This window comes from Ceratotherium simum, chromosome 36 (genome assembly GCF_057802395.1).
Source record: "Ceratotherium simum simum isolate JZ-2026a chromosome 36, ASM5780239v1, whole genome shotgun sequence".
NCBI classification, from domain to species: Eukaryota; Metazoa; Chordata; class Mammalia; order Perissodactyla; family Rhinocerotidae; genus Ceratotherium; species Ceratotherium simum.
Genome location: NC_141935.1, coordinates 5,197,375 through 5,210,334, shown reverse-complemented (window position 1 = coordinate 5,210,334; position 12,960 = coordinate 5,197,375). Strand labels below are relative to the sequence as shown.

The window sequence follows — 12,960 nt, the reverse complement described above, 5'->3', positions numbered from 1 at the left end:
TAATGAGCTAATGCCCTAACAATCTCTAAAGGTGAGCCATGAAGGCTTTTAAAATATTATCATTTGTATATATTTGATGCGGCTCAACCCATCACAGTTATTATTATTCTTGATGTTTAATCTGTCCCATCTTTGAATTATACCATGATTATGTTTTTAAAATAGTTCTTATCTTTTAGAGATATATCTTGAAACATTTGCAGGTTAAATGATGTGCTATCGGGTATTTACTTAAAATAATCCAGTGGTGGAGAGGGACCATGGGTAGGGCTGGCACTGAAATAAGACTGGCCATAAGTTGATAATTGTTGAAGCTGTATGAAGGTATCTGGGAATTCTTTTAAGCTTCTCTTTGCTTTTGCATGTTTGAATCATGTTAAGCATTCTTTCCACAATAAAAAAAAAAAAAAACCGTCCCATCTTTGAACAGTGGTAGTCCTTTCAGGTTGGTTCTTCTATCCTTTAGACATGGCCTCAGAAGTAAGCTTCGTGCTTTTGGCACAACATGATGTCTCGTTCACTTTACACATTTTCTGCATCAGACCTGGAATCAGCCACTTCCTCTACCAGCTTTGGTTACCTTAAGTGGGAAATGGCATTAAAGACCAGCATCTGGGTGCTATGGGTGCTCATGGCTGCAAAGCATTCTTTTGAAAGGGCAGCAGCACAACTGAATTTGGAGACTTCAACCAAGATACCAGTAGAGGAATAACTTTCTTCTGATTTTAAGTCCCCAATACACATAACTGTTTTCTTTTATTACAGTCATAAAGAGTAAGCAAATTTCTGGAACCTATAGGAATTGATCCCTACTTGTCCACCTCCTCTATGCACTGCTGGTGATGGCAGAAAGGAAGGAAGGAATGGAGAAATATGTTCTTATAACCTCTGCTTGGAATGTATAGTGAGTTTCTCCATAAGCTTGGTGTTTAGCAATGTATCTGGGACCTATAATCGTAATAATCACTTTACAACTGTAAGTTTAAGGTAGATGAGCTAAATAGAAATTTGGGGAATGACCTCGGAACATGACTACCACTTACAACATAATTTCTGTGGGAAAAATACATTTCACCCACCCTCTCCGAAACTCACAAAATATAATATAATCCTTGGTTTCTAAAGACATGCCATTATTATTACATTGAATTCCATATATGCTTAGCATTATGCCAGCTAGGGCTCTTGCATTTAATTTTGTTGCTTAAAAACAAAACAAATCAAAACAAAAACCAAATAAACAAAACTACGAGGGAGCTGAGATTTTATGCTGTTATTTAAAAACTCATTACTCACTATTAAGAATTAATCTAAGAAGACAATAAATACATAACTTAATATTTATGTTTGTAGAGTACTTTGCAAAGCAACCCCGCCGCCGCCCGCACTCAGGACTGGGTTCTGGGAATACAGAGTGGAGTGAGGTTGCATCTCTGCCATTAAGCACACAGTAAATCTGGAGGCACACCAGAGAAGCTCCACGATCTGCCTAAGGTCACAACCTTATCGAGAACAGGAACCAGAAAACAGAACCGATGTCTTTCTCTGGTGTGTTGCCAGTCCCTCACTCATTTTCTTCCATAAGTTACGTTTATATTCTACATCCGCATGCATAAACCATAGAGTCTCAATTTTTTTAACTACAACTTTTTTTTTACAAAGCTACTATTTTTTCCACAATCTAAGTCATGATAGAGCTTCACAAGCACATTTGAATTTAGTTTTATATTTCTTAGCTAGGCCAGGGGTCTATCAATATCTAGATAGGGATGTTAAATAGTGTAACTTACAATGAATTTTCACAACAGAATTAGAATTAGAATCAGAAGTAACAGTGACTAATATAATGTATTCCTTTCTTTGGGTGTTAAGCTTTGTGCTACCTATACTCATAATACATATATTTACAAGTTATTTGGCTATCTGAAATAAGCTTCTGATAGTTATTGAACATGTATCAAGCATTAGAAACTGCACTCTGTATATGAAGTACCAAATCTCCAAACACATGGTGAATGTATCAATTGCTTGATGATTTCAAATTACATAATTAAGGTCACAAAAAAAAAAAAAAAAGGAGAAAAATAATTACAGTTTGATCAACATTCAAGGCAGAGAAAAATAACAGCTTATTTAACAAAAGCATCAGCAGCTTCTTAGCTTGTATGAACCCAGATTCTCTCCACATCCCTGTTTCTGGTGGACTGGGACTCAGGTACAGAGCTTTCAGGGGACATAAAGGATTGTTTCCACCATGCCCAGAACACATAACACAGGGCAAAGAGCCCCGGTCATAGCTTTATACATAGAAGTCTTTTATGGGTAATTAGTAGCAAAGAAGCTTAGACAGCAGAAAATACATTGTGCGTTCTTCAGAGTGGTAACACACAGCCAATAACGGCACATCTTGATCTGGATTCACAAAGCAGATATATCACTATTGGAAACCTGCACATTAAACTACACAAACCAAAACAGAAATGACTAAGAAAGAGAAATACAATCTCAATACACACAATAAAAATTCACAACATATACATTTTTAAATGCAACTGACTACAGCTTTTGAGAAGGAATGCACATCTTCTTTATTCTTCTAAGTAAACAGATGCAGATGCCAGTGGAATGAATTTTGTATACTGCACATATTCAGAGAAAAATACGATTCTATTTCAGACCTGGATAGAAATCTCACAGTAGTAAGTGGACAACAGGAAAGTTTCCCAGGGTCAATAAACACTTTCCTCATAAACTGTTATCTAGAACTCCCTGATAAACACCAACATGGTCATAGTATGGCCTATATTTGGGAAGAGAGGCTTTTTTTTTTTTTGGTGAGGAAGATGAGCCCTGAGCTAACATCTGTTGCCAATCCTCCTCTTTCTGCTGAGGAAGATTGGCCCTGGGCTAACATCCGTGCCCATCTTTCTCTACTTTATAATTTATACTTATCAAGCCTGCCACAGCATGGCTTGATGAGCGGTGTGTAGGTCTGCAGGTGGGATCCGAACGTGTGAACCCCGGGCCACTGAAGCAGAACGTGCGAACTTAACCAATACACCACCAGGCTGGCCCTGAGAGGCTTTTTTTAAGAGTGATTATGAAACAGATGAAGAGATAGAGCTACAAGCAGTCAACGTGGTGAAAAAATTGAGAAGAAAAAGTAAGTTGATTTCCATGGAAAAACAACACAATCCTATAAATATGTTTTCAAAGTTCTGCTATGTGATGTGAGCAGGTGCACACACCTGGAAAACCAGCTGACATCACAGGTAAGCCTCTCACCACCTGCGTGGCTGCTATTGCTGTTATTTAAGTTTTTCTCTTTTCTGTATTTTGAAATGTGTGTAGCTTTTCCCATAAATTTTATGAAAAATTTTCTTTTCTTCCTGACTAATCATAGCCAGGCTTCTATAATTTATTGGCACAAGAAATAAAATTGTAAACACTGCTTTTTGCTACCTCTCATCTTTAGGAAGCATTAACAGACAGTGATGACATTTTCTGAGTGTCCAAAAAGTTACCAATCAGCCTCTTTTAATGATAAAATTCAAGTTTTTCAGGTTCTGATATTTTAACATGATCAACATTTTAGGAAATGAAGGTATTATTGTTAACAACTAAGTCACAGAAAAGAAAAAAAGGTAGATCATACATATTTTAGTCCTTGGTATCACAATGATTTTTACAATCTCAGGAAAAACCCTGTGGTCTGTTATTTGTTTAATGGATATTGGCACTAGTAATCAAATCTAACTTAGAGATTAACAAATGCACTTCAGTAACACCTTATTTAGATAAATAATATTCTCATTAAAATGCACACATGCTGTTTCTGCATTCAAATGAAATGCAACCATTTCAACCATCAAAATATCTTACAATATACATGGAAAAAAAAAACCTAAAATTAATCAAGAGGATCTCTCTCCATCCTTCAAATCATCATCATACAATTTTATTTTTAAAACCTAGATATACATTTTTCAGAATATGCCTCAATATGTTACTTTTTCAAAACCTCATATCTGGTAATTTTACTCCCTTGATTGATTAAAAGCATTAATTTCCTTCAAGATAAAGGTCAAACTTCCCATCATTAAGGAAACTCCCATCCAAACATGGTCAAGATCTATCCTTTGGCTTGGATTTCTTGTTCTTCTCCCCATGTCCAGCTGGCCACCACCAGTGACTTTAGCCATAGCAAGTGACTTGTTAGTTCCCATACAGAATTCACTGTCATACCACACAAGGCACCCTTTGTCAGAATTTTCCTCCTCTTTCTTCTTTACTGGAAACATCTCACTAATCCTTCAGTGTCTGACTCAAATGTGACCTCTGTAAAGCCTACTCTTTATCAGGGACCCTGTCCTCTGTGTAGCCACATACTTGGCAGACACCTGGCCAAAGTCCTACGGATCGCACTGTCTGCCTGTGCACGTGTCTGCCTGCACCACGACACGCTGAGCGCTCTGTAAGTGGGGCTGCAGCTCACACTGCTTTGTGCCCTGTGTGTGCCTTCCCAGCGTGGAGAGCAGCGGTATGCACGTAATAGGTGCTTAATGAATGTTTGTAGAATAACAGATGCTAATAATTCAGAGGAGCATGAGATGTAGCTGCAGCCTTACTTTCAGGGGGTGCAGAGTAGCTGCTTGTAGCAGGTTTTCAATAAATATTTGTCGAAGAAAAAGAAAAAAGAATAAATGACTTTCTGTTGCTCTTCATTTATCAGGTCTTGCAAGTCTGGGCTCTGTCCCCTGCCTGCCTTGCTCCCTGGTTCACTCTGTTCTAACCCACAAGGCATCATCATGGTCTTCTTTCAATCCCCCCTTCTTATTTGCCGTGATCTGTTCCACCACAGGACCTTTGCATATGTTGATTCCTCTACCTGATTCCTCTCTTACATTTATCCCCTCTTTGTATCCCCACTGTCTCTGTCTGTACACATCTACACTCATTAGAAAATCTGGAGTAACTGCCTACCCCTTATCTGAGCCTCTATTCTTGTAGAATGCTACAGTCTCTAAATTGCTGATGGATCTTTTTAAAGGCAAATATAACAATGTTATACTCCTACAAATCCTTCAGTGGTTCCTTACTGTTTTCAGGATGAATTTCATACTCGTTACTTTCGCCCAGAGGGATCTGGCTGAGCCAGCTTCTCTGAAGGCTTCATCTGCCACACAGATGTTTGCTCCAGCACCAGCAAACCATCTTCCTTTCTCATGCTTCCCGATGTCTTCTGCCTCAGGCCCACACGTGTTGATGTGTCCACCAGAACTTCCCTCTCCTGGGCTTTTCCCTCTTTTTTCTAGTTATCCTTTGTGCCTTGGTTCAAATGTTTCCCTTTTGGGAAATAGTTCTCTCTCATCAATCAATTTAGGTTCCACCTCTCGTGTTCCTAGAGCACTTGAACACACTCGTCACGGGACTTACCCACAGTACTGTGGTCATGGTTAAATTCTCTCTTCCCTGCTGTATAGTAGATTCTTGAGGGAGGCACCTTGCTAATTTCTCTCTCATACCCTCAGGACCATGCACAGTGTGTGGTACATATTACTGTCAGGAAAACTGTAAAAGACTCTAAAAGGAGCAAAAGATTATGGAGTGTCTTATCACTGGAATTCTGGATGTTGTTTAGAAGACTTTGTGGGGTTATCTGATTCTACAGTGCTCTGCATCTTTCACTGTCTTAACTACTTTGCCAGGATACAACCGGACAAATCGTGCAGCCTCAGCCTTATCTGAAGCAGTGGTTATACAAGCCACTACTGTGGAACAAAGGTTGACTCTATGTATGGAGCCAATGCCTACAAAGCTGTGTCAGGAAAACCTGCTGGCGCCTGCCTGACAGTGCAGCCTTGCAGGTGCCTCTCCCAGCAGGCCAGGAACCTCAGCAAATCTAGAGAACCTCAAAAGCAATTCACCCTAATTTACAGGTATTTCCAGTAAAACCCATGGTAGAAAGTTTTCTTGGGCCTAGTTTCCTAGCCTCAAGATAACAAATAACAGAGACTTTTATACACCCAATCTGAGCTTTCTTATGAAAACTTCCAGAGAGAAGTATATTCGGTGGCCTCAGCTAGTCAATACTGCAAGGCTCTAGATTCACAAAGCAAACTCAGGGAGGCTTATATGGTTAATTAACATTCTTGTTGCTCCCATGTAAATAATCAGGCCAAACCTAATGAGCACAGCCTTCTTTTCGTGATCAAGAATAATCTTTGAGGCAGGCACAAGCCTGCAAGATCACGGCGGCTGGCATGGGCTGTCTGAGGTGGGCAGCATCAGCCCTGCTGCTCCAGAGCCCAGGCCTGCCCACTCAGGAGCTGTCAGCTCTGGCCCGGCTCTGTCACAAGAGGGCTGTTGATCATTATGAAAATCCTAGAAATGTGAGGTCCCTTGACAAGACATCTAAAAATGTTGGAGCTTTACTGGTGGGGGCTTCAGCATGCGGTGATGTAATGAAATTTCAGATTCAAGGAGATGAAAAGGGGAAGACTGTAGATGGCAGGTTTAAAATATTTGCCTGTGGTTCTGCAATTGCCTTCAGCCTGTTAGCCACTGAAAGGGTAAATGGAAAAACAAAGGGAGGAAGCCTTGACCATCAAAAACACAGACATTGCCAATGACCTCTGCCTTCCTCCTGTGAAACTGCACTACTCCATGCTGGCTGAAGATGCAATCAAGGCCGCCACGGCTGATTACAAACTGAAACAAGAACCCAAGAAAGGAAAGGTGGAGAAGAAATGAGCCTGTGGTGAAGCCTCCAGCAAGTCCCATCAGCCGTCTACCCACCCACCGCGCAATCACCTAGATATTCAGAAGCCCCTCGCCCTACAAAAAAACAGCTAGCCATGAGATTCACACAACACTTGCTGCTTGCAAATGCAAGCAAAAGACACAGTTTACTTGTTCTAAATCCTGTTGTTTCTTTCAGCCCACTTTTATCGCCGAACGCAGTTTATGTATATTTTGAATTGTGTGTATGGCCTTAAAACTGAAATCAATAATGAAGTCTCAAGTTTTGATAGTCCATGAAGAATGCAAATATCTAATTTTACCTGAATCTATTTGGGGGAAGACTACCAAAAGAATGCCTTGGTATGATTATTTGATAGAACCAATTACTGTACATAAAAGAGATCTGCACATATATAGCAAATATAAGAATGTAAGACCAAAAAAGAATAATCTTTAAGATCCTTATGATCACAAGTGAGGAGACTGTCAGGAGAATTGTAAAAGACTTTGAAATGGGCAAAAAATTACTGGCGTCCTTTCAAAGAAATGTTGGGTATTGTCTAGCATTCCCTTCCAGGATTACCTGATACTACAGAAGTCTGCACCATTCACAGACATGACGGTTTATAATCGTGGAGAGAGAGAAGTTAACTTGTGGAGGACTGATGGTAATGCTCCTTGTCACCAGAGATGCGAGTAAATTTGGTCCCGTGGAGATGTAATTATGATGATGTGGACACGGATGGTCTTGGGAACTAACTGTTAGCACATACACTTCAGCATTCCTGACCGTCTAGGTGTCTGTTCTTTGAATTATCCTTTGTATCAGTTTTTCACATCTTACTGGCTCCCCCGCTAGCTAATGAGCCAAACAAAATAACAGAATTATAATTTTGCCCTTTAATATAACATTATTCTTTAAAGTAGGCAGTTAATGTTTCCTGAATAAATGAACACCTCCATACATAGTAGGTAGTTTCCATTGAGTACTTAAATGAATTAAAAAACTGATAAGATGGGGCTGGCCCAGTGGCGTAGTAGTAAGGTTGCGTGTTCTGCTTTGGTGGCCCAGGGCTCGTGGATTCAGATCCTGGGCATGGACCTACACACTGCTCATCAAGCCATGCTACAGCGGCATCCCACATACAGAGGAAGACTGGCACAGATGTTAGCTCAGGGACGATCTTCCTCAAGCAAAAAGAGAAAGATTGGTAACAGCTGTTAGCTCAGGGTCACTCTTCCTCACCAAAAAAAAAAAAAAGGAGACAATACTATACCAACTGATTGACATAAGCATTTTCAGTGTCCACAAGGCACAGAAGAACATTGATTCATTCATTCATTCAACAAAGATTAAAGAAATTCCTTCTCTGTGCCAGATATTGGCCTGTATGCTAGAATACAATGAGACCAAGAGCAGGGCTCCTTGCCCTCATGGAGATTAAATTCCAGTAAATGAAACATGAATTAAATGGAATAATCATAAAATAAGCATAATATTACGACTGCAATAACTTGTACTAAACTTTGATTGCTATGAGGAATGTGACCTAGTTAGGGAGGTCAAGCGAAGCCTTTCCTTGAAAGATATTTGAGTTGAGCTCTGAAAGGTATAAAGCAGATGATGATAAGAGGGAACAAAACGTGCAAAGGTCCTGTGGTGGGACGATCAGGGAAGTCTAATGGAATGAAAGATGACCACTAGTGCACTGCGGTTAGAGCCTGTGTTGGTGCACAGGGTTCTTTAAGGCTCCATTAATCTTGCAGTTACCCCTCTGATCACTAGATGGCAGATATATACTAAGAAGGCAAAAGGCTGGACAAATTTAAATTTATGGAGGGTTATAAGGAAGTGGGGGAAGATTAGAGATTGAGCTGGAAAGAGTGGGAGATGAGAACATAGTAGGAGGGATGTAGGCAGGGGACAGACCCTGGACTTGCAGGCCCTAATAATGGAAAGTAACAGAAAGCCATTTATTGGTTTTTTTCCCCCTTCAACAAATATTTGAGAACCTATTGAAAGCTGTGTTCCTTAAAAGAAGGTAGTAGCCACATCTCATTTTTCTTTTAATTCTTAGCATCTCTTCATTCCACAACATCCATTAAGCACCTACTATATGCATGCTACTGTCTCCCATGCTGTGAGGCATACAAAAGAAAAGGACAAGATGTTCCCTTCTCTCAAGGTTTAAAGAAAATACATGGTGAAAATGCCAAAATACTGAATATAATAAAGAAGGTATATATATAAACGTATTCTGCACTGTGTGAATACAACTGAACTCAAACTTTCTGATCACAGATGAAAACCTACATAAATGACCATTAATGCTGATCATGATCAATGTCAAATTGTAATATTCCTAATAAGTAGGTTCATTCAGCAGACTAATAATATTAACAACATAGAACTGGAATTACATACTATAAATAGTGGTAAGTTCTGGAATCAAATAAGGAGATTTAGAAGTTTCTGAATTGTACAGACTTGGTGCAGCTATATCATTAGCAATGGTCATTTCACTAGTAACCTAGAGGCTGTGCAAATCATCAAATAACGATTAGCATTTGCAACTCTCTTGGGAGCCAGTACTACATAAAAAAAGGATACATTTTGGGGATGCAAAAAGACACCATAAGAAAACAAAAGCAGAATTTACATTACTCTGATACGAAGGATCAAAAACAAGATGGGGAACTGGATGTCACACGTCCTGGATCAGACTCCTACTAGGTTCTAAACACAGGTAATTGTAAAATAAAACTTGGCTCACGTGGAACTGTAAATGTAAAGTACACATCTAGTATATGTAAAAATCCGTATAATTTTGGAAGTCACTACTTGTATAAAAAGGGATGCTTACTAAAAATGCGAAAAAATACCAAATTAATGCAAAGGAAAGGCTATCAGCATGGAAATGAAATTTATTAGCGAAGATATCCTACCAGAGAAGCTCAACCACAGCTAGACATTGAATGAAATAAAGAAATGCACTGGTGAAGATGGGAGGGAAAAGCATTTCCTATGACGAAAAACCGTAAGTAACGTACAGAGAGTGACAGAGGCAGAGGCCCACCCAAGCTACAAAACCATCAAACTTAATGTTTGAAGAGCCCTCAAGAAGTAAGTTTGGTTTAGCTACAACAAGCAAGATCAATGTGTCCTTTCTTTTCACTGCAGTGATTTCCAGAAAGTACATCAGACAATAGAATGATGAGAACCATTTCCCAATGCACAAGGAGCCTGTTTATCTTGCAGTTACCATTTCTGTCACTAGATGGCAGACAAACACTAATACGGCAAAATGCTGAGTGAATTTAAATTCATAGGGGGTTAGGGGGTGGCGGAGAAATAAGAGATAAAGACAGATGAATGGGAAAATACAACTTTTTGGACTTCATAAAATTAAAATGCTTGTAATACATGAATTTTTAAAAAGTAAGTATTCTCTGCTACTGTCCCCATTTTAGAGTTGAGGTATCTGAGGTCCAGAAGTGTTATCTTGTTTACCCAAAGTCCACAGCAAACCCCTGAGCTCATGCATTTTTCAGCCTAAGACAAAAAAACTTACATGATATGAGAAAAAATTAAACAAACTCTACTATACAGAATTATAATGGCAATACCTTAAAAATGCATGGCAGTTTACAATTTGAAAAGTGCTTTAAAAACACATGTTGTAATTTTTATAGGTAATAACTGAAGCACAGTTAAGTGACTTACCCATGACTGATCTGCTTCAGTGTGTTCGATGTTTTATATACTATACTTTAATTCATTAAATATCGACTTTACCCCAAATTTCGGTGAACATTTTCCCTATTACATATTAGGGAATCAAAAGCTTAATGAAATAAAGTGTCTTGGACAAGATTAGACAATCAATGACAGAACCTAGACTCCAGCCCAGGTCTCCTGATCCCTGAACAGAACTCTTTTCATTATAATTACAGTAGATAAGTAAGTCCCGAGAGACTCAGGAGAAATAAATGTCTGAGAATTAACCTGAGAAAGACTTTCTTAAAACGGCAAGTTTTAACCTCATTTTTAAAGCAGGTGGTAGTCACAGGAGAATCAAGAGTGCTAATGTTCCAGCAGGTGAAATGGAAGTGAAGAGACAAGAGATTACCACTTTTCCAAAGATACCGAAAACAGATATTCCTGTCAGGGCAAAAGAGTAAATTGGTAGGATTAACAAGATACATGATTGGTCAAGTCTAATGAATTAAGTTGATGAAGGGCTATTATTATTAGGCTAAGGAAACAAGATTTTATAGAAGCACCAAAATTATATTTCTGAGCAGGTGAGCGCTATGTGAGACTCGTGCAGGAGGGAAGACTTCGAAGTGGTCCAGACACATCCAACTCTCCCAGTCCAGAGATCTGGTCTTCTTTGTCAGCTTGTTCACTTTACTCTCTACCACTCAGTGTCACCTGATACATGCTCTCTTATAAAGGCAGTGTTTCACTTTAAGTACATTACTGTCTTAAGTCCTCAAGACCAAGAATCATATCTTTTAATTCATTTTACTTCTAATTCCACTTCCATTTAGAATGCAAAAAGGAGCAAAAGAATGTTGACTCCCATCCTAACAATGAGAAAAAGCTGGATAATCTAAAAAAATTTCTTGAGCCCATCAGAAAGCTGAGTTGTAAGGCAACCAAGTAAACTGAATTCCATACATAGAGATAAGAGGATCAGTGTCATCCTTGGCCAAGCACAAGGAGACAGGCAGCTGGCACGCAAGCAGGGAAGGAGAAATCCGTTCACATTGAATAGTTCTGAAGACCAAGTATTGGCTAACATGTCAGTGTGGAAGAGCTGGGAGTCTCAGAGACAAGGGGAGTTTGCACTCACACGCTCTTTTCCACAGATAAAATCCCGTAATTTTATTTGCTAAATCAGGCAACCCTACCACCCCATGCTGCAGAGAAAAACTGGGGGCAAGACAGGAGACTGAAAAGAGCTCCCGTGGTGGTACAGGCCTGCGGGAGGGGACAGGCTGCCGGAGGGGGACAGGCATGAGCCTCACTTACTTTTGAAGAACGTTCATTCATATATAACAAAAGCCTTAAGCTGCTGACGGACGGTCAGCAAACTCAATCCCAAGATCACTGGGGGAGGTGCAGAAGCAAAAACTCTATACCCTAGGGAGGAGCAGGAAACCCTTTTAGGCACAGGATCCTACACTGATACCAAGCAGAAGTCTTCCACCACTGTGGACGGGCAGGCAGCCCTCAAACTGTCCAAGACCAACCATAGATAGAAGGAAGTTTATCTGCCATGGGAAGGAAGTGTAGGGATGCTGAGAAAGCCTCACACCTGAGGCATACAGGCACAATGGCCCACTAAGGCTGAAGCTGGACCAGAGCACACAAAACCCGTAAGGCTGGGACCAAGTAACTAGCAACAGAAGTTAACTGCTGGAGGAGGAGCAAAAACATTGAGAGAGACCCCTTATGTGGCTCAGGGGTACAAGGATGTCTCTAATAGCTGAGGGTGAAGGAGGAACACTAAGAAAAATCTTCCAGTACCAACCCTGGAAGTACTCTACTCTAAGCACAAGACAGTAGCAGCCCACTGCAGGTACTGATATCAACAACACAATCCAAACCAGTTTCAACTTGTGATGGACTCAACCTCTTGTACTAACACCATTACAGAAGAAGAGCCTTGCCCGTATCTGGGTGTAAGTTATTCTCTACTGCTTTTTTACACATGGGGACCAGCACTCAAGAACTACCAGACATAAAAAAGAAAAAAAGTAAAAGATGGACAATATGCATAAGCAGACGGGATGATAGCAGAGATGGAACCTGTAAAAAAGAGTCAAGTTGAATTATGGAAGTTTTTAAAAAAACACAAGACATGAAGAATTTTTTTGATGGGCTCATCAGCAGACCAAAGAAAGAATTGGTGAACTTTAAAAAAGGTCAATAGAAATTATCCAAACTGGCATTTCTATACACTAACAATGAACTGTCTGAGAAAGGAATAAAGATTTAATATTGTAAGTCCCATTTACAATAGCATCAGAAACGATAAAATACTTAGGAATAAATTTAACCAAGGAAGTGAAAGATTTATACAACAGAAAATTTAAGACATTAATGAAAGAAACTGAAGAAGACACAAATAAATGGAAAGATATCCTGTGTTCACAGATTAGAAAAGTTAATACTGTTAAAATGTCCATACTACGCAGAGCCATTTA

At 39.6% G+C, this 12,960-nt stretch overlaps 1 protein-coding gene and 1 pseudogene across 4 annotated transcripts in view; one reads left to right on the top strand and one right to left on the bottom strand.

Moving 5' to 3' along the window:
• The window catches only part of DENND1B (DENN domain containing 1B), a 245,462-nt gene that overhangs the window by 9,374 nt on the left and 223,128 nt on the right, over positions 1-12,960 (bottom strand). The window lies entirely within an intron of this gene.
• Positions 6,255-6,753, top strand: LOC106803257 (iron-sulfur cluster assembly enzyme ISCU pseudogene; annotated as a pseudogene).